The sequence below is a fragment of the Halichoerus grypus genome, chromosome 2, assembly GCF_964656455.1.
Source record: "Halichoerus grypus chromosome 2, mHalGry1.hap1.1, whole genome shotgun sequence".
Taxonomy (NCBI): Eukaryota; Metazoa; Chordata; class Mammalia; order Carnivora; family Phocidae; genus Halichoerus; species Halichoerus grypus.
In genome coordinates this window covers 13,993,092-14,011,637 of record NC_135713.1, presented here as the reverse complement: position 1 = coordinate 14,011,637, position 18,546 = coordinate 13,993,092, and the positions used below count along the sequence as shown (strand labels likewise).

The 18,546-nt window shown below is 38.5% G+C and overlaps 1 long non-coding RNA gene across 5 annotated transcripts in view; it reads right to left on the bottom strand.

Moving 5' to 3' along the window:
- Positions 1-3,781: 3,781 nt before the first annotated feature.
- The window catches only part of LOC118543617 (uncharacterized), an 87,619-nt gene continuing 72,854 nt past the window's right edge, over positions 3,782-18,546 (bottom strand). For 4 of the 5 annotated variants that reach the window (XR_004921167.2, XR_004921165.2, XR_004921166.2 and 1 more), the window contains exons 3-4: positions 8,505-8,592; positions 7,238-8,106 (exon numbers count right to left, since the gene is read on the bottom strand). This is a non-coding gene — a long non-coding RNA (uncharacterized LOC118543617). Of the gene's footprint in view, positions 5,619-7,237; positions 8,107-8,504; positions 8,593-18,546 lie in introns of those variants that run through there. The other variant, XR_013445500.1, reaches the window with a different exon arrangement.

Sequence of the window (18,546 nt, the reverse complement as noted above, 5' to 3'; positions counted from 1 at the left end):
ATAGGAATGTTTAACAAGTGTTCACTGAATCTCCTCACACTCCACCCACATCCACTTCTCGTATATGTGGGGACAGATTATAAAAGTCATAAATGTAATAAAAAATGAAAAGGATCCAAAAAGTTGCTCTATAATCCAATCTTTATGCAGAAATGTGATGTTTAAAATGTAATTTATTGTGGCTTCTGAAATGTTCCTTCTAGGAGCATGTGAATGAATGGTGAATGAATCTGCAGGCACTTAAATAATCAAATGATCATATAAGGAAAGAGGGCACAGAAATGCTTCATCAACAGATGCGGTAACATTGCTATAATCATCTCACACAGGAAAAATCATGCTTTCCCAGGTCTTGTTTTCTGCACTTCTACAAGGGAAGCTCTTGGCTTGTCCCTTTTGATCTCTGAAATGATGGTGGAACTATTTGTTTCTTAAAGTGTTCTGATAGTCCAGATCCCAAACTAAGATGCTCATAATGGATGTATGACTAAGCATGTTTTTTGTTTGTTTGTTTGTTTCTAAAGTACACATTTCCCTTATAAACCTCTAGAATATTCTCATGAAGCTTGGTTTCTCTTTCGAGCTAGTCTCACTTAAACATGATCCTAAGTCTCAATTGTCACCAGTATTTCTTCAGAACTCTGCAATACAAAGAACCAAAATTATCAACTGCAAAATATATGCATAATTGAGGTAGCATTGAAAAAATACACTGAGCCACTTAACTTCATTTATAATCTTCTAATTAAATAGCAATAACCTTTTTAAGTACATGTTAGTTTATTCTTTTTTAACTCTTTCTCCTCCTCCACCATTTCTACTCTAGGATTATCTACATACAAAATGTGGAGGGAAAATTAAAATTGAGTCCTTTTGTAATGGCTGTCTTATGATATAGCCCTGATATATTTGTATTAATCTGTCATCATTTCTTGATTTCTACTCTAATTAGCTTCATATTCAAAAGGCTTACAAAGTTACCACTGATAGGAGAGACATAAAGGCCTCTATATTTTAAATAACCAAAATGCAGAAGAGCTAAGCTGAGTCTAAAGGTAGTTCTCCATTTCACTGAACAGTGAAAATCAGTGGGACATTAAGCAGGCACCATTCACTGCATTAGCAATGTAGGATTCTTCTTTCATTAGGTAGATGCACTAGATCATATAAGACAGGACCGCAGACTTGCAAGGACCCTCAGTAAAAACTCATCAATATTTTCAAAACACATCACATTCTTCTTGAGCTCCTTTGAGATACATTAGCAACCTTATTAGGTTCTCTGTTCTGAATTATCTCCCTGTCTTACTCCTTGACCTTACTCCTTACTAATGTCTCAAAATGCATTAAGGCAACAATTAGTTCCTTCTCTTTATGCTGATTGGGCATTTGGCACTCTCAAAAGCATAATACAGCTCATTTTTCTTCTCCTGCTTCGTGTGATAAGGCTTTTATTTTAAATAAGTGAATATAAATTACAGCATGATCCATGCTGTATGCCCAACAACTTCAGTGAAAAGACTCCGGGAGTGGAGATGGAATAAAAGGAGCAGGGGGAGAAAAATATTGAATTGGGAGAATATTGATGATTCAAAATAATGCCATTTTAAACCTATTAAATAGAACGATTTTTAACCATCTTATTTTACATCTGAAAAATTAATTTGAAGTCTTACATTTGAAGTCTACAGTTTGCTTTATTTTCACTATTTTTTTCCTTTGGCTGCTTTTCCAGTAAATAAGCTTTCTATTTTCTGTCACCATCCACAGATTCTTCTCTTTGATGTTTTGTGTTCTCAATAATATAAGCCATCACTTCTCTATGTATTTTAATGATCGAAATAGAGTGCCAAAATTCTACGTGTGCACAAACATATATACACACATATATAATCAGTATTACATATATTATGTGTAAATGTGATTATATATATATAATTAGTCATGAAAACAGACATTCATGGAGACTCCAAAATTATTCTAAATTATTGCCAAGTTGTTCCTTAGTCATGTGATAATTTTCCTGGACCCTCAAAAACCCCTCTATACCTTCAAACCAGTCCTACATATTAGCAGCTTGTATTACTTCCAGTCAGAAATGCAGTTCTTGGGGTACCTGGGTGGCTCAATTAGTTAAACAACTAATTCTTGAGTTCAGCTCAGGTCATGAATCTCAGGGTCGTGAGATCGAGCCTCCCATCAGGCTCCACACTGAGCGTGGAGTCTGGTTAAGATTCTCTCTCTCACTCTCCTTTGCCCCTCCCTGCATGTTCTGTCTCTCTTAAAAAAAAAAAAAAATGCAGTTACTAACGACACAAATTTTCTTGAAGGATTTGTGCTTGTACCAAGCAGAAGGTGATTGATTGTTAAAAATGAGACATTTATTGACTCAGCTGAACCCAAAAACCTAAAACAAAAAGTAGCCACCAAGTATTGCCCTTTAAAAGTGAGCTGCTGGATCATCCATGGATCACTTGACAAGATGGGGCCTGACAGAGTTCTGCCACCACCATGGATCCTATAGGGGAGACTGAGGACATCAGTTTGGATAGGGTTGCCAGTAAAGAGTGAAGTATGAGGGCAGCCAACCACAGGGAGCTTCAAGGGACCACCAAGGAGCTTGACCCATGTCTCTGGAAGTTCGCACATATGGCTTGATGACGTGGTGACATTCGAAATATTTAGAACTGTCATTCACTGGTGCTGACAGATATTGGAGCAGGATCCTAGAGCCCTGTGGTGCCAGAAAATACCTTTTGGTTACCAGCTGCTGGAAAATTGAGCAGAATCATAGAAGAAGGGGAATGGGGCAGGGGCTCTTGACTTGATTAGAGAATTCATGGTAACCTACGTACCAAACTTAGAGAAATATTTTCACATATGAACCATCCTCAGGCTCTGCTACTGACAAAGGATCAGCTTTGATTAATACCTGATTTATCTGGGCATAATAGACGTTCAAGAGAATCTGATGCTATTGACCTGAGCTGAGAGCAAAGAGAGAGACAGAGACAGAGTTAGACAAAGAGAGAGAGACTGGTGAATCTAAAATGAGAAATACTTTCACACTGGAGCCGGGCAGAAGGAAGCATTAATTTTCAATCTTTGAATTTGATTATTACTCTGGTCTAGATGTTTTAATGACTGAAGTGAGACTGTTCTCTGGAGTTTTATTTGAGCTTTTTATTAAGAAGTGTAATTGAATAAAACTCTGAGGCGCACCTGAGAGTCATCTAGGGGCAAAGAGAGGACTATCCCACAGTCCGAATAAAAAGGTTAGTGGCAGGAAAAATGAAGTTTATTTTCTATTTGCATCTCAACATCCACTCAGTAAAAAGATTACAATAGCAAGGTATCCAGTCTGAACTTCAACTACCATTCAGACAGGGCTGGGCTTGTCTGACCAACCGGTAGGAGGAGTCAGGGCCATTCGTTTGACATGATGCTTTGTTGTGTTATATTTGATCGGTTTGGGTTTTGTTTGGGGTCAGCACCAGAGGAAAAAAAAAGTATAGAAAACCCGAACTGCTCCACGATCAGTTGCAAGAGCTCCTGACTGAGGCTTTAGGAGAACACTTCAGGCAGAAGCAAGAGAAGTTGTTTTCACCAAAGTCCACCTGAGAAGCAGAGTATCTGCTTTGGAGCATGAAGGGTGGTTGTCCTTCCTTGATATATACACTGTAATGTGCTCTGGTAGAGTGAAGATTCTAAGAGATTAACATCACATCAGAACTCTAGACCTCATACTTTGGGGAGTATAGGAGATGAATTTATGTCCTGGACTCAGGCCAGTCCTGTCAGGCCTTGGCAGCAAAAGTCACTATGAGGTGTTGCCCAGGTGACTCTGAAGGAGCCAAGGTGACAGAACAAAGAAAAGGTGAACCCACAGGATTGGCTACATCAACAGTTACTACAGCTGTAGGCCCAGGGAACCCTCTACACTCTTATTTTACGATACACTACCAAAAACCACATTCATTAATATCACCACTCTCTCAGTCAGCACAGGCTGCTGTAACAACATATAAAAGGCTGAGTGGCTTAAACCACAGACATTTACTTCTCACAGTTATGGAGGCTGGGAAGTCCAAGATCAAAGTGCCAATTAATTTGGTTCCAGATGAGAACGTTCTTGCTGGCTTGCCAACAGCATCCTTCTCACTGTGTCCTCACCAAAATGACAGAGAGAAAGGGAAAGAGAGGGGGAGAGAGACAGAGAGGTCTACAGTCCTTCAAATAATAGCCTCAGTGTCTCTGTCTTTATCACTCACTTTGCTTTTGGCTTGGATCAAAAGCATCAGACTCAACTGACCTTCTATTTTGCCCAGATAATTCAGGTACCAGTCAAGGCTGATCTTTCATCAGAGGCAGAGCCTCATGGTTCTCATGTGAAAATACTTCACTAACAATATAGGTTACCCTGAGTTCTCTAGACAGGTCAGCAGCCTCTTCTCCATCCCCCATCACCTGTGATTCTCCTCACTTTTTCACCATCCAGAGCACAGTCTGATCTCTCTTTCTCTTCTTCCAAAGGCTCTAACCCCATCATAGAAGCCCCATCCCCATACCTCATCCAAGCTTCATCTAAACCAAATCACTTCACAAAAGCCCCACCTCTAAGTACCATCACACTGGGAGGGTTAAGTCTTCAACATATGACTCTTGGAGTCCACAAACATTCATCCATAACAATCATCAATTTTATCAGATTAGTCTTTACATATTGCAAAGCTGTTAAACAGGGGTGAAAACTGGTTTTTTGAAATACTTTTCTTCATTTGAAATCTCCAATTTTATCTCAGCTACAAATATTGTCTTTTGTTTACCTTGAAGTGGCAGGCTCACCTAATTCTTTTTTCACAAAAATGTCTGCCGAATATCCAAGTCTGAAAATCAGAGTTTGTCTGTTGGCTGTTCTTTAAGGTAGAATGAGTATTCCATGAAAAAGCAACCAGTTCAGCTCGTAACTCGAACAACTGCATAAGTGTTTTTCCTTCGGAAACCATCACACATCATCACCGGCATATTAAAAAGACATGTACTCAAGAGTAGATTTAATAAACTTAATAATTTTCCAGCTTTGTCCAAGACATTCTCAAGTGAAATTAATTTTTTTTTTTAATCCTGCAAGCGTATGGTGGTGAAGAAGGGAATGACTGCAGTCGAGTTTTGTGCCACCGCTTTGAATCATGCTAAGGTCCCACCAGTTTCCCAGTCCATTGCTTTTACACCTTCAGTGAAAAAGACATATTAAATCTATTTTGCTATTATTATGAAAGTAGTTTTTGACCTTTCAGTCCTCCCAAAAGAGTGTTGAGAATCCCACAGGGATCCATATACCACCTTTGAGATCTCTTGGACCAGATTATAGAGTAGTCAAGGGGGACAAATTCCATGGTTCATGTGAGGGAGAGAGAGCATCCTGGTGTCTTGAGGTGAGTTGGCATAAGCGAAGTCACAGAAAGCCAGCACTGGAACCCAGGCGCCCTGGCTGCAGATACGAGACAGAATCTTTCATACCACATTACAGTCATGATTAATTGCTCCACTCCTTGCTTCATGAGCCTTAGTTAAAGCTACATAAACATACTCTTACATCCTTACAATTTTTCAACACCCTACAAAAAAAGAGAAAGAGAAAGCGTGTCAGATAAGATGATTATGCTGATTTAAACCACAGGATAAGATGCCTGTCCTGTGAGCCCTTTGGATAAATGCATTCAGGTAGGGAACTCAGTCTGCTTCAGGAGAGAATTTGTGTTATTACAGCCACAGTCTCTCTCACCAGCTTGGTGACATTGTCTTCCTAGAGCTTACTGGCCACCAGGTTACAGGGAATGCACTGAAAGGCATAACTGGCTTTTTGAAGAAGATATAAAAGGAGAAAGTTGGTTGCTTTGTTTTATTAGAAAGCATCCTCCTGCACCTGGAAGGGATCGTGTTTATCAAGCAGAGTTGTGTCATTTATGAGCGGCAGAATCGAGGTTCTCCCTAGGGCAGCCGCTAAAACAAAAATACATCCCTCACCTCTCTTGTTTATGAAGGAAAACCAGAAGAAATCTGGAGCAATTTAGTAGCAAGAATAGAAAACGCTGTAGGGGTGTGGAGGCGAGGTGGGGGCAGAGTGGCGATAGATTTTGAACCCAGGAGATGCTTGATATTAAGGCATTAACATTTAGCTCACAAAATGTAAAAACCAGCCCACTTTGCCTAATGGCCATGCAACTTGGGTTGTCAGCACCTCTTGGGCTGAAAATATTCTCTGCTGATTGGATATGAAAGATGTGAGTAATGGGAAATTTTCAAGGCAAAAACAATGAATGTTATGTGTAAGGAATGCAAAAGATGCCAAGGGTACAAAGAAGTTGTAGTGCTGACAGTTCTTACTGAGAGAGAATGTTCAGTCTATAGGATGAAAAAAAGCCAACCCTGAATATTTTATATACATATGTATGTATTTGTTATATCATAGTGAACAATCTACAATAACCCAAAGCTTCAGAGATAACATAAAAAGATGGATATCCATTATTTAAAGGGTCTTTTAAACTTACTGTATAAATGTTACTTCTTACTCCAATTTCTCTCACCCATGTGATTATTAAAAATTTAGAAAAGCTATCTAGTATATTTTATTAGACTTATAAGTACTGAAGTGTTTCCATGCTAATAGATTTGCCTTACAATTTTGGAGCTATTAATGATGTCTGCTATATACTTGTGAGAATTTATTAAAAGATTGTGCATAATGATTTTTGATGTAACGATTCACTTTGGCTTAATAAAATCATTTTTACTTACTAAAAAATGGACAGTATAGAGATACAGCATGGGTCAGCAAAATTATTTGCTTAAACATAATTGAAGCGATTTTCAGTACCCCTGTGATTCTCTGTTTGAAAGATTTTGTAGAGATGTTTCCTAAAGCAGTATTTGTTGTGTTTCTAAATGTGGAAGAAGAGATCAATAAAGCGTCCACAGTCCTTCAATAAGCTCAATGGCTTGTGTCAGTGTCAATGTCTGTGTCTTTCGGAACGTGCCATTTTGCCTAACACAAAACTAGCAACTATTATACATGACTTCTATGTGTCATAAGTAAATTTGCATAGTGACATATACATGGTAGAGTATGGTTAGGCACAGCTCTTTGTGTGGAACAGGTATAGCTATGGAATTCTGTGATTTCGGCAAAAAAAATAGAACGATTTTCTTATGAATGTCTTTTATTTCAGAGAAATGTTTTAATAAGCCTTTATGCTTTGTTTTCTCCTATGCACACAAATTAACTGCAGAAATACTTATATATCAAGTATACTTAATGTCAGACTCTTGACAATGCTTTATCAAAGACAGTAAAAGACTTTAAGTTAATACTCAAATGAAGAGATGATACACAAGCACTAAGTAGGGTCCTATTTAAACAATGGCAAACAAAATGGACCTGGCCTTTCTATTCATATTTCATTTCAGTGTGTATGAGAAATTGATGAAAATAATTGATATTCAGTGCAAACGTGGAAGAGAACAAAAGTGTTGATGACTTTATCAACGTGCTCTTTATACAATCTTTATTTTAATCCAACAGTCTAGTTCTCGGGATTCGCAAAATAGTTTTTTATTGACACCCATGAAAAGGGGAAAGAGTTTTACTTTCTTCTAGTACATTTAGAAATAATGCTTACTCAGCTACACTCAAGGAAAAACCTGTCAATCAAATTAAGAGGAAAAAAGAGGATCACCCACTCACCTGCTAATTGCAGAATTAAGGTAATTTATACAATACAACAATAAATTCCTCCAACTGTCACTCTTGCTTCTATTCCACTGCATCCTGCCTTCCAAGTACAAGAGTCTGCTTCCCTTAATATTCTACATGCTCGTGCACTACAGTGTTTATCCCTCCATAGCCTAGAACTTTGCAAATAAGTTTGCATTCAACACACCATTATTTTCCCATATGACAAGCTTTAAAGACAAACTCCTATGATCATTCCAACAAGTACTTTCTTAGAACCTGCTCCATGCTTGGCATTGTTGGAGACATGAATTCTGATATTTCTGGCCAGGAACTTTCCACTTTTCTGACAAGGACAGTCCCAGGGTGACCTGAAGTTAGTGATGTGGTGAGAATTAGCTGGCATTATTAAAACCAATACAGATGCATCACACTCATGGTCATTTGCTAAAATGGTAACAAATTAAAAGGAGAAATGATGTCTGCTTTTTTTTTTTTCTTTTTGTTAGATAGGCAAGCCCACATTAGTCACTTACAAACCATTTATCCACCTGATAAAAGTTATACCTTTGATCAACCCATCACTAAAGAAGCAGCAGAAACATCCCCCACTTTCTCTCTATCACTGGAGGTAGTGTATTTCAAAATGGCAATTAAAGTGTTTCTGATCACTATTATCTAAAATCCAAAATGGACAGCATCACTCTAACCTACTAAAATATTTCTCCTAGGATGATTGTAAAGCCTTTCATTTTAATAGAAAATATACCTCATTAAATATTTCTGTGGTCCAAAGCAGCATGTTTCTGGAAGATAAAATCCTTCTGCCACCTTCTCTGACTTTGGCTTCTCTATCCCTATGCAAAGAGGAAACAAAATACACAGTGTCTGGGTTCTCTTCTACCTTTGGGATTCTGTGACTTCTTTCATGTGAAATACATCCTTATTTATTCAAAATGTCTAAAAATATACATTTTAGGCATAGCTTTAATCAACACATCATATAAAATTCTTAGTAGGACAATACATATTAAAGAATAAAAAGATCCATTTTAGTCTCTAAAGTAATTTTAAAGGATAAACATTTTGATCTAAGAAAATTGAAGCAAAATAAGATAAATTCATATCTATCTCATGTAGGAGTAATCTACATATGCAAGAAGATAATTGACTTTAAGAATGTATACTTTGGGTTAAAACATTAGTATTTTCTCAAACCTGTACTTAATTTTCCTAGAGAAAGATCCTGAGATAAATGTTAGAATGTTATCCCTACATAATAGAAACATAGCTTCTGCCAATATTGGGGCCAAGACTTTGGTATTCTCTTTATACACACACACACACACACACACACACACACACACATCATTACTATTACTGACTGAATACTTGTGTTTTCCAAAAATTCCTATGTTGAACACTATCCCCAAATGTGATGGTATTAGGAGGAGTGACCTTCAGGGATTGATTAGGATTCAGTAAGTTCATGATATTGGAAACCCCATGAATGGGATTCGTGCCCTTATAAGAGTCACAAGAGAGGTTTTTTTTTTCACTGCTCTGCTCTCTGTCATGTGAAAATACAATGGGAAATCATCTATCTGCAACTTTGAAGAGGGCCCTCACTAGAACCTGATCATGTTGGTGACCTGATCATGGACTCTCAGTCTCCAGAACTGTGAGAAGTAAATTTCTGTTGTTTATAAGCCACCCAGTCTACGGTATTGTTGTTATAACACCTCAAGCTAAGAAAGTTACCTTAAGAGATATTCATGCATGCTTACATGGCTTTGCCCAAAAATATTTAGTGAGCACCTACTATGATGAATCTTATGCAGGCTATTTGTTCAATAGTAGTCATACTGGGGTTCTGCTCACTGTAATATTCAGTGAACCAGGATGCTGTGGACTTGACCAACTCATGATGCCATCCTCTCAACAAGAACCTTTAACTGTTTTCTGCCACAGGGTTGACATCACACTACTCTTATATGATCTTTTTTCTAGAAATGACACATATCACTGTGCTCACACTTTGTTGCCAAAAGAAGACACTTGGCCATGTCTGACTTTAAAGGTCAGGGGCATGTGATCCTCTAGGGGGTCAGGAAGTAAGGGGAACTAGGGATATTGGTAAGCAAGAATAATGTTTGTTGTGAAACTCAAATTTAGCTACCCCCCCAAAAGATACTTTGACATTTGATGATGTTCCACCTATAACTTTATAATATGCAATTTAATTGGAAGAAGGCATGTCATGTACTCCTGTATATTTCCCAAAGTGTTGGACATTCATTGGAAACTCAAAATTACCAGAAAGAATTAATTAATTAATTACTGAACAAACAAGAAATGAACATTTCATTGTCATCTGGGCATGCGATTGCTACAGGTGGATGAGGTTTTCTCTAACAAAGAATGACAGGAGCAACATGAGGTCAAGTGGTGCTAATCAAGGTTGGCTGCATGCCTAGGCTGAGTAAACGAAGCATCTGGAGTGAGTTGAGGGGTGAAATCCTGTCTATCCAAGAGAAACTCTGCCATTGCTGTGTCAGGATACCTTTCCCTTTCCTATGGCACCTAAAATACCCATTCCTAACCAGCAGATTTGTGCCTTTTTCTCCAAATTTTAAAAGCTAAGGACATTGCCTTGAAAAGGACAGAGTTAACGTTACTTATCACAAATGACTGTTGAACTGAATTTTTGAATAATGATGAAGTTACTGAAAAGAAACAAAAATGCAAGGTTTGGCTCTATTAATAGACATTGAGTATCAGAATGCAGAAGGGAACAGACCCACTTCTCAATGCTAACCAGGCCTTATCTGGAATAACATGCTTGGGGAACTCTGCATTTAAGAAAGTTGCCAATATATTGAAGTTTATTGAAAGATGAAAAGTGGGGAATCTATATTATAAAAAATATAAAGGAAGCCTTGAAGTCTTGTGCATCTTTTATGCCCCAAATGCCTGGAACCATCTTCTTCCAGGTCATATGGTCTGTCTTAGTCAGTCTGGCTGCTATAAAAAATTAAGTTAGACTAGTTGGCTTAAATGACAGATATTTGTTTTTTATAGTTCTGGAGACTGAGCAGTGCAAGGTACTGATTAATTAGGATTCTGGTGAAAGATTTGCAGACAGCCACCCTTTCCCTGTGTGTTCACATGTCTGAGAGGGTGTTAGTCTCTTTTCCGTAACGGCACCGATCCCATCATGGTGGATCCATTCTCATGACCTCATCTAAGCCTAATTGCCTTCCGAAGGCCTTACCTCCTAACCCTCCATTAGGGGGAGGGTTTCAACATATGAATTCTCAGGACACACAAACATTCTGTCCATAACATGGCCTTATACCTCCTTTCTGGGGCAAAGCAGCAGCTCCCTCACTCAACCAGCATTTATCCATTAGCACCTGCTTCGGTGGGAGCGAACCCAGAGCAGCTGAGGACAGAACAACCCATCACAGGCACGTGCTCAGGTTATGAATTAAGAATCTAACCTGCCAGTTTGTTCCAAGCTGAAACTTAGCACAGATTTCAACCAAAACAGGATTATCAGAGTTCAATCTTAATATATATGCTTCAGTAGTGCTAAGATGATGTGCCAGCACTCATTCCTTGTTTCTGACATGACTTTCATTTTAATAATTCTGAAAAGCAGATATTACAGGAACATTGAAATCATAAAAGAGAAAATTATGTTTGAGTATGTTATTGTCCTGTATATCAAGGCCAGACTATAGTGTCCCTGTCTCGTGTAAGATCCTAGTTTTCCTCTAAGCACCGAATTGATAGTGAATGGAGGAAATGCCATGTCAGATTTGCAGAATCACTATCTTTACAAATAAAAAGAAGTGCTTACATCTAAAGTGGCCAGAAACAGAGGAACATGCAAATAAATATTAATACATCAATTTAATGGAACATCATTCCACGTTTAAAGTAGTTATGAAGACCATGAATCAATATTCTATAATGTTAAGATTAATGGCATACTATGTAAAATGAAGGCACACGTAGTAAAATGATGTTTGCATATGAAAAATTATTAGAAGGGAATTTAGATTAAAATAATTACATTAAAATAGTTGACATTTTAATTAAATTAGATTAAATATGTTAGTCATGTCCTACTACCAAACCTCTGCTGAGTTTCCTCCATTCATTTAAAAGTCATTGTGCTAGGTTTGAGATATACTGAGATACAATCACTTTTCTCAGAGCACTGAAAGGTCTTTGTAAGTAAAGAAAAAAAGTGAATAAAAGCAGGCATTTACAGTTCAGTTTGGTAAGAATAATAGAAACAGAGCCCCCCCGCCCCCGAGGAGCTAAGGGAATCCAGAAGAGACACCTAACATAATCTGGAGCGAGATGGGTAGTGAAGATAGGGTGAAGATTTCACAGAAGTCAGGATGCCTGACTGACAATTGCAGGTGTTCGGCACACTTGGAGCTCAAAGGGGGAGAGGGCAGAAGAGGTGGTAAGTGTGAGGAGAAGCTGACAGGGCACCTGACCACAAAGAGCTCCTGGAGCTTGTCGTTCTTCTAGGGACATAGGGCCTCACCCAAGGCAGAAATAAATTCTACAACAGGCATTCTGATATACTATGGGAAGTGGTTTTTGATTCTTCAATAGTTCAAAAGGAACTACATAAGAGCCTGAATGAAGCCAGTGGCAGTGAGGATGGAGACAAAGAGCCCAAGGCACTAACACGGTGCATAAGTGGAGCTTGAGAAGAGACCAAACTTTGGGGCAGGGGAGAGAAGTAAATCCAGAATGATCCCTATGTGGATGGACACTTCAGTCAACTTGATGCCTCAAGGTGGGAAGTACAGGAAGATGCAGGATAGAGTGGAGGTGAGTTCTGCTAGGGTTTGTTATAGGTCAGTGACCATGACAGAGGTTGGATAGATGATCTAGAGGGCAGGAAAAGATCAAGACTAGGAATAAAAATGTGAGGGTCATTAGCATATGGGACATATATTTGAAGACATAGAGGATAAGATCTCTCAAGGACGTTTGGTTGTGCTGAGAAGGACATTGGGAAATCCTGGAGGAACTCTAGAATTTAAAGTCAGGGTGGAGGGAGGGAGAAAAGTCCAAAGGAGACCGGGAAGGAACAACCAGAGAAGTAGAAGGAGAAGCTGGAGAGGGAGCTTTATCTATTTATCAATTAAAGATAGAGTCTCAAAATTTAGGGGTGAAGAACAGAGTCAAATGAAACAGAGAAGACATTGTAAAATGTCTGTTGGCCTTGTAATGAAGAAAACATGGAAGCAGCCACAGGAAACTTACCAGAGTGATGTGACAGAAGCCAGTGCTGAGGGGCTCCCAGGATAAATAAGGGGACAGGAGGAAATTGGCAGTAGGAAGGGAGACAGCAATAAACTTTCTCATAAACTTGGATGTGAAGCCAAAAGAGACAAAGTGGGCAGGTGGAGGAGCAATGAGAATGGATGAAGAAATAGGGAAAGAGCGGAGTAATCAGATTTGCTTGCCAGTGAAAAGGGAAATCGCTTAACTTATCACAACCATTCCATTTTCCCCATCCACAGTGACACAGTCTTACATCTGCTTTCTTTGTTTGGGGCCAGGATGATGATAATGAGTCCCCATTCCCCTCTTGTCCATTAAATGGGCTGTAGAGGGAGGTCTGTTTGGGTTTCCTTTTCTAGTTATGTTTTTTAAAGATGAGAGACTGTTGAGAAGGTGAAGGGTCAAGAGAAAAAAAAAGTCCAAGAACTATGAAGAATGGAAAGACTAAACATTCTAGAAAAGGGGAAAACAGAGAGTGGGAAAAGTGGGAATCTGTAACAGAGGCCAAAAATGAACTTCAGAGGAGGGACATTTCTATCTCTGAGCAAAAGAAAAGTGGATAAGGAAGGGTACAGACAGATAAGTTTACTGGCGCGGGGGAAGAACAAAGTTGAAAAAATTGTCTTTTTTTTTTTTGTATTTAATCCTTTTGTCAAGCAGCATTCAGTCATTATCACAACTGATGATATATTGTGCCCTTTGCTTATTTATGGCATGGCCCTGCAATCAAAAAGTTTAGTCTGGTGGTTGTAGGAAAACTCCAACAAAGCACTAGACAGCATGTAATCATGGTCAGCAAGGCGCCCAAGGGCTACAAGACAGCACTTCTAGCTAGATTGATCAAGGATACCCTTCAAAAGGAATCTTTAAATCATTTGTGAAAATTATTTTTTTAATTTTAATGGGAAAAATAGTATTATCTAATTTGCAAGAAACAATCCAGTCTATGATCCCCAAAGATCACATTTAATGATTATCTGGACCCAGGGTGAGTCAGTCGAGCTGAAGGGAACAGGAGCAGGAAAAAGACAAACTGGTGATAGGACAGCACAGGGATAAGGAGGGGATAGAGTTCCAGGGAATGCCTCCCAGGACCCGCCCACTCCGTCACCTGTGACCACCGTCTGGTGACACACAGGCCCGTTCTGGGTACATTCATGCAGCCAGCATCCTCCTCACCTGTCTGTTTCTCACCTAGCCTTCCCTATTCTCACAGTGTCTATAACCTATTTCCCTCCGTCAAGCAGAACTGGTAATTGGAAGAAAATTTACCCATTGGTAGAAACCTCCATCCCACCATTTACACATGCTCAACACCCAGTTTAGTTCAGGACAAAATTATGGAATGTTTCATATTCAGTCCCCCTGTCTTCCTTATTCTTTGCTATTTTCCTACTCGAAGTCTCTGACACTCTTCTTGAAGTGTCTGGATGTCATGTTATTGACCAAATTCTCTGCTCACATGTTATCCACGCTCCCATGCAAGGAACTGGTAATACCTTTAGAGTATTGGAGAATGTCTGATCTACAGTTTGTTTTTTAAGGATCAAAGTCTTGATAAAAAGATATTCTATCTAAATATTTCATCCATTAGGAGAGGGCGAAGTAGTTTGTCTGTATTAGGGAAGGAAGTGGCCACCATCATAACAATGGAAAAAGCTTGAATTGAAGAGAAAAAAAAAATTTTTTTTTAAATAAATAAATAAAGAGGGATTCCTGTTTAATGTTTTGACTTGCTGTCAAGGATTAAAAGAAAGAGTACGTAAAGTGCCCTGCACGGTGCTGGAACACAGCCAACCTTTCTGAACTGTTTTCTTTCCCCTTCTTTGCCAAGCATTTCCAGTGACCATAGCCACAACTATATGTGGATCCACAGCAAAAGGAATACACAAACCTACCAGTTCTACAATATCGTAAGCAAAAAGTGGGAAGTCCCTAGTTAATGTCTGGACTGCTGGCATTTTTTAAAATTGCGACAAGTGATAATTAGCAACAAACAAAAATTCAGCATAAAACCAAAACATTCAAAAAAATATCACCTCCCTGAAAAGACAGTTTTAAAAAGATAAAGCAATGGAAGAAAGAAAAAAAAAAAAAAACAGCTGAAAATTCTCAGGCAAGAAAATGAAATTTACTAGACGTAAAAATCACATAAGGAGCAACAAAAAGAGATTAGACAGTAGAGAAAATATGCAGTCAGGGACGTGGAAGTCAGGCTTGACAAAATGAGCAGCCATGACCAAATTTCGAGTCATCTACTGAATTATATTCTAGATAATGTTTCAGTTTAAAATTTATTTTTTGGCCTCTGTCTGGCTCTCCTTAGGAGGTGTGATAATTTTTGTTCAGGTTATTAATAGTCTTCTCCAGAGTCTCTGTTTTTTTAAGGGCTTCATCTGTTGGTTCCTTCCCTCTCTGGCTGTGGGCCCCCTTAAGTCAGACGTCCACCAGCAGGGGGCCTTTACTGGCAATCCTGGAGAGAGTGATGGGAATGTAGCACTCTTTCCTCTGAAGGGCAGCAAAATTCTAGGACTTTCCTATCAAGGTACAGAAAGAAGCCTTCCTTTTTATCTACAGCCTTGAGAATGTAGAGGACTCTGCTTGTGACTTTAATTTCTTCTCAAGGCCCCAAGGGTAAGAAGGGGGTAGGAGAAAGATACATATGGGCCAAAGTTGACCTTCCTCCTGAAGAATCAAGAATCTGACACATGCATGGTCTTTCCCCCAAGGTTCTCCTATATTAGCACGCAAACTCTCACCCACATCAAAGGAAAGAAGCCTCATTCCCCTTCAGAGGAAGCAATAGGTCAGAACTTCTTGGCTCAGGGAAGTAGACCGGTTTAAAAGAATTAAGAGTGAACAATCCAGAATCCACCTAAAGAGATTATCTAAAGGTGATAAAGAAAAGCAGATAATAAGTATACCAGCCAAATCTGAGTTGCAGAGAGGACGTAAGAGATAGTGAAATTGTGTCAATTTTCTCATCTTTATAGAGAAGGGCAATAGTTATTTTCTAAATGAAAAAAAAAAAAAATCCAAACTAGGATTTCATTATATTCTAAAAACTAATTGAAATAGTTCTAAATTATCAAAAAAAAAAAAAAATTCAAAATTGAATGACCAAAAGCTGACAAGTTAGTTAATTCTAAAGAAAAAGCAAGGAGGGAATTTAGGATAGAAAATAATAGAAGAAAATATCTCATTTACAACAGCAACACAAAGAAAGCATAAGATACCTAAAAAAGAATAAACCTAATAAGGCCTATGTAATAGGTCTTTCTGTGAAGAAAATATAAAAACTCTCCTGAGATACATAACAGAAGACACCAATACATGAAAATAAATATTATGTTCTCATAGAGGAAGAGTAAATATTTTAAATAACCCAATTATCCCGAAATTTATTATCTATTTAATATTTTCAATACAATGCTATAAAAGAAGGTTTAAAAAAATCAACAACCTAATTCTAAAGCTTATATTAGAAAACAATGTGTAGGAATACCCATAAAATTTGGTATTTCCATGAAAAGTGGTAATAAAGATAAACCTGCCAGGTAGTAAAATAACAATCAAAACATTTCAATACTGAAGAACAAATAGACAGATCAAGGTATAGAGTAGAGAATTCAGAAATATCTCCAAATTAAAAAAAAAAAAAGTAAAAATAAAATTGTGGAAGGATTTATTTGTAGGAAGATTGAGTAAACATACTTTCCAAATACTTCCACTAAGTACAGTTTAAAACCCTGGACATTATCTATAAAACAAAGATTAGAAAACTTTGAAATGTGGAGTAGAAGGCTGATGCCTATGAACCACAGGACATGTGAAATCACTCAGTGGTGAGTTCCTTGGATTTCTTTTTGCCTAATATATTACAGACTTGGAGCTGAAGAAGCCAAAGCTGACAATCTGGAAATACTAATGGATCCAGACCAAAAAAAAAAACCTGCTCTCGAGCCAAAAAAAACAAGAAAGGGACACCTAGTAAGACAGAAACTTTTATTATTTTTTATTTAAGGATTTATTTATTTATTTGAGAGAGAGAGAGAGGGAGAGAGAGAGAGAGAGCACACAAGCAGGGGGAGGGGCAGAGGGAGAGGGAGAGAAGCAGACTCTCCACTAAGTGGGGAGCCTGACGTGGGGCTAGATCTCATGAACCTGAGATCGTGACCTGAGCAGAAACCAAGAGTCAGATGCCTAACTGACTGAGTCACCCAGGCGCCCCAGTGAGACAGAAACTTTTAGATAAGAAACACTCTATGCCAGCCAAATACCACACCAAAAAAATCTTTGTCCCCACACCACTTGCTTCAGTGGGGACTGATATGAAAAATATAGACTTCCACCCTTTCTAGGCTGTAACAAGGGACCTCACCCATGACTGGTTTAGGGAGTAACATGGGGAAGCCAGTCTTCCACCCACAGCTAGCAGTAAAAACCACCCCATACCTCCGTGAGACTGTGGTGTCAGGGGAGGCCTGATGGGGTCAGGACTTTCGCCACTAGCCAGCAGTCACGAGGCCACCCCACTCCTCTGTGGGATCAGTAGTGACCATGTGGGCAGTAGTAATGAGTTCTTCCTAACCCTCCCAGCCAGGGAGCCACCAACAAAGACCTACTGGGGAACTTAGCTATAACAAAGAGCCCCAACACCAACATGACAGAGATGTTGGGATTATCTGAGGAAAACTTTAACTCAGACATCATAAATATTCTTCAGTGAGCAATTATAAATTCACTTGGAACAAATGAAAAATAGTATCAGCAAAGAAATAAAATCTATAGAGAAGAACCAAATGGGAGTTTTTTTTAAATTTTAATTGCAGTGTAGTCAACATACAGTGTTATATTAGTTTCAGGTGTACAATATAGTGATTCAACAATTCTATACATTACTCAGTGCTCATCATGATAAGTGTGCTCTTAATCCTCTTGATCCAAATAAGAATTTCAGAACAGAAAAGTACAATAACTGAAATAAAATCTCAATGGGTGGGCTCAACAGCAGAATGAAGGGGGCAGAGGAAAGAATCAATGAACTTGAAGATAAATCTACATAATTTTCAAAATCTGTATAAAAAGAGAGAGAAAATAGATTGAAAAAAATAACCAAGTCTCAGGGACCTATGGGCCTATAAAACAAAAGATCTAGCATTCACGCCATCTGAGTCCTTGAAGAAGGAAACACAGCTTAAATTTCCCAATCTGGCAAAAGACATAATGCATAAATTCAAAAAGCTGAATGAACCATAAGGTACACCCAAAGAAATCCATGCCAAGAAACATCATAATCAAACTTCTAAAAATTAAAGACAAATACAGAGGCAGAGCAGTGGTCAAACCTAGTACAATCTCTGGTCCAACTGCATCTTTCTACCAGTGTTCTTTGGTTCTCCTGTATCCTCAGGCTCTTAGAAAGATGGACTCAACCCTTCTGGGTCTCCAACCTCTCTCTTGATGGCTCTGTTTTAGGATTGAGAATACTT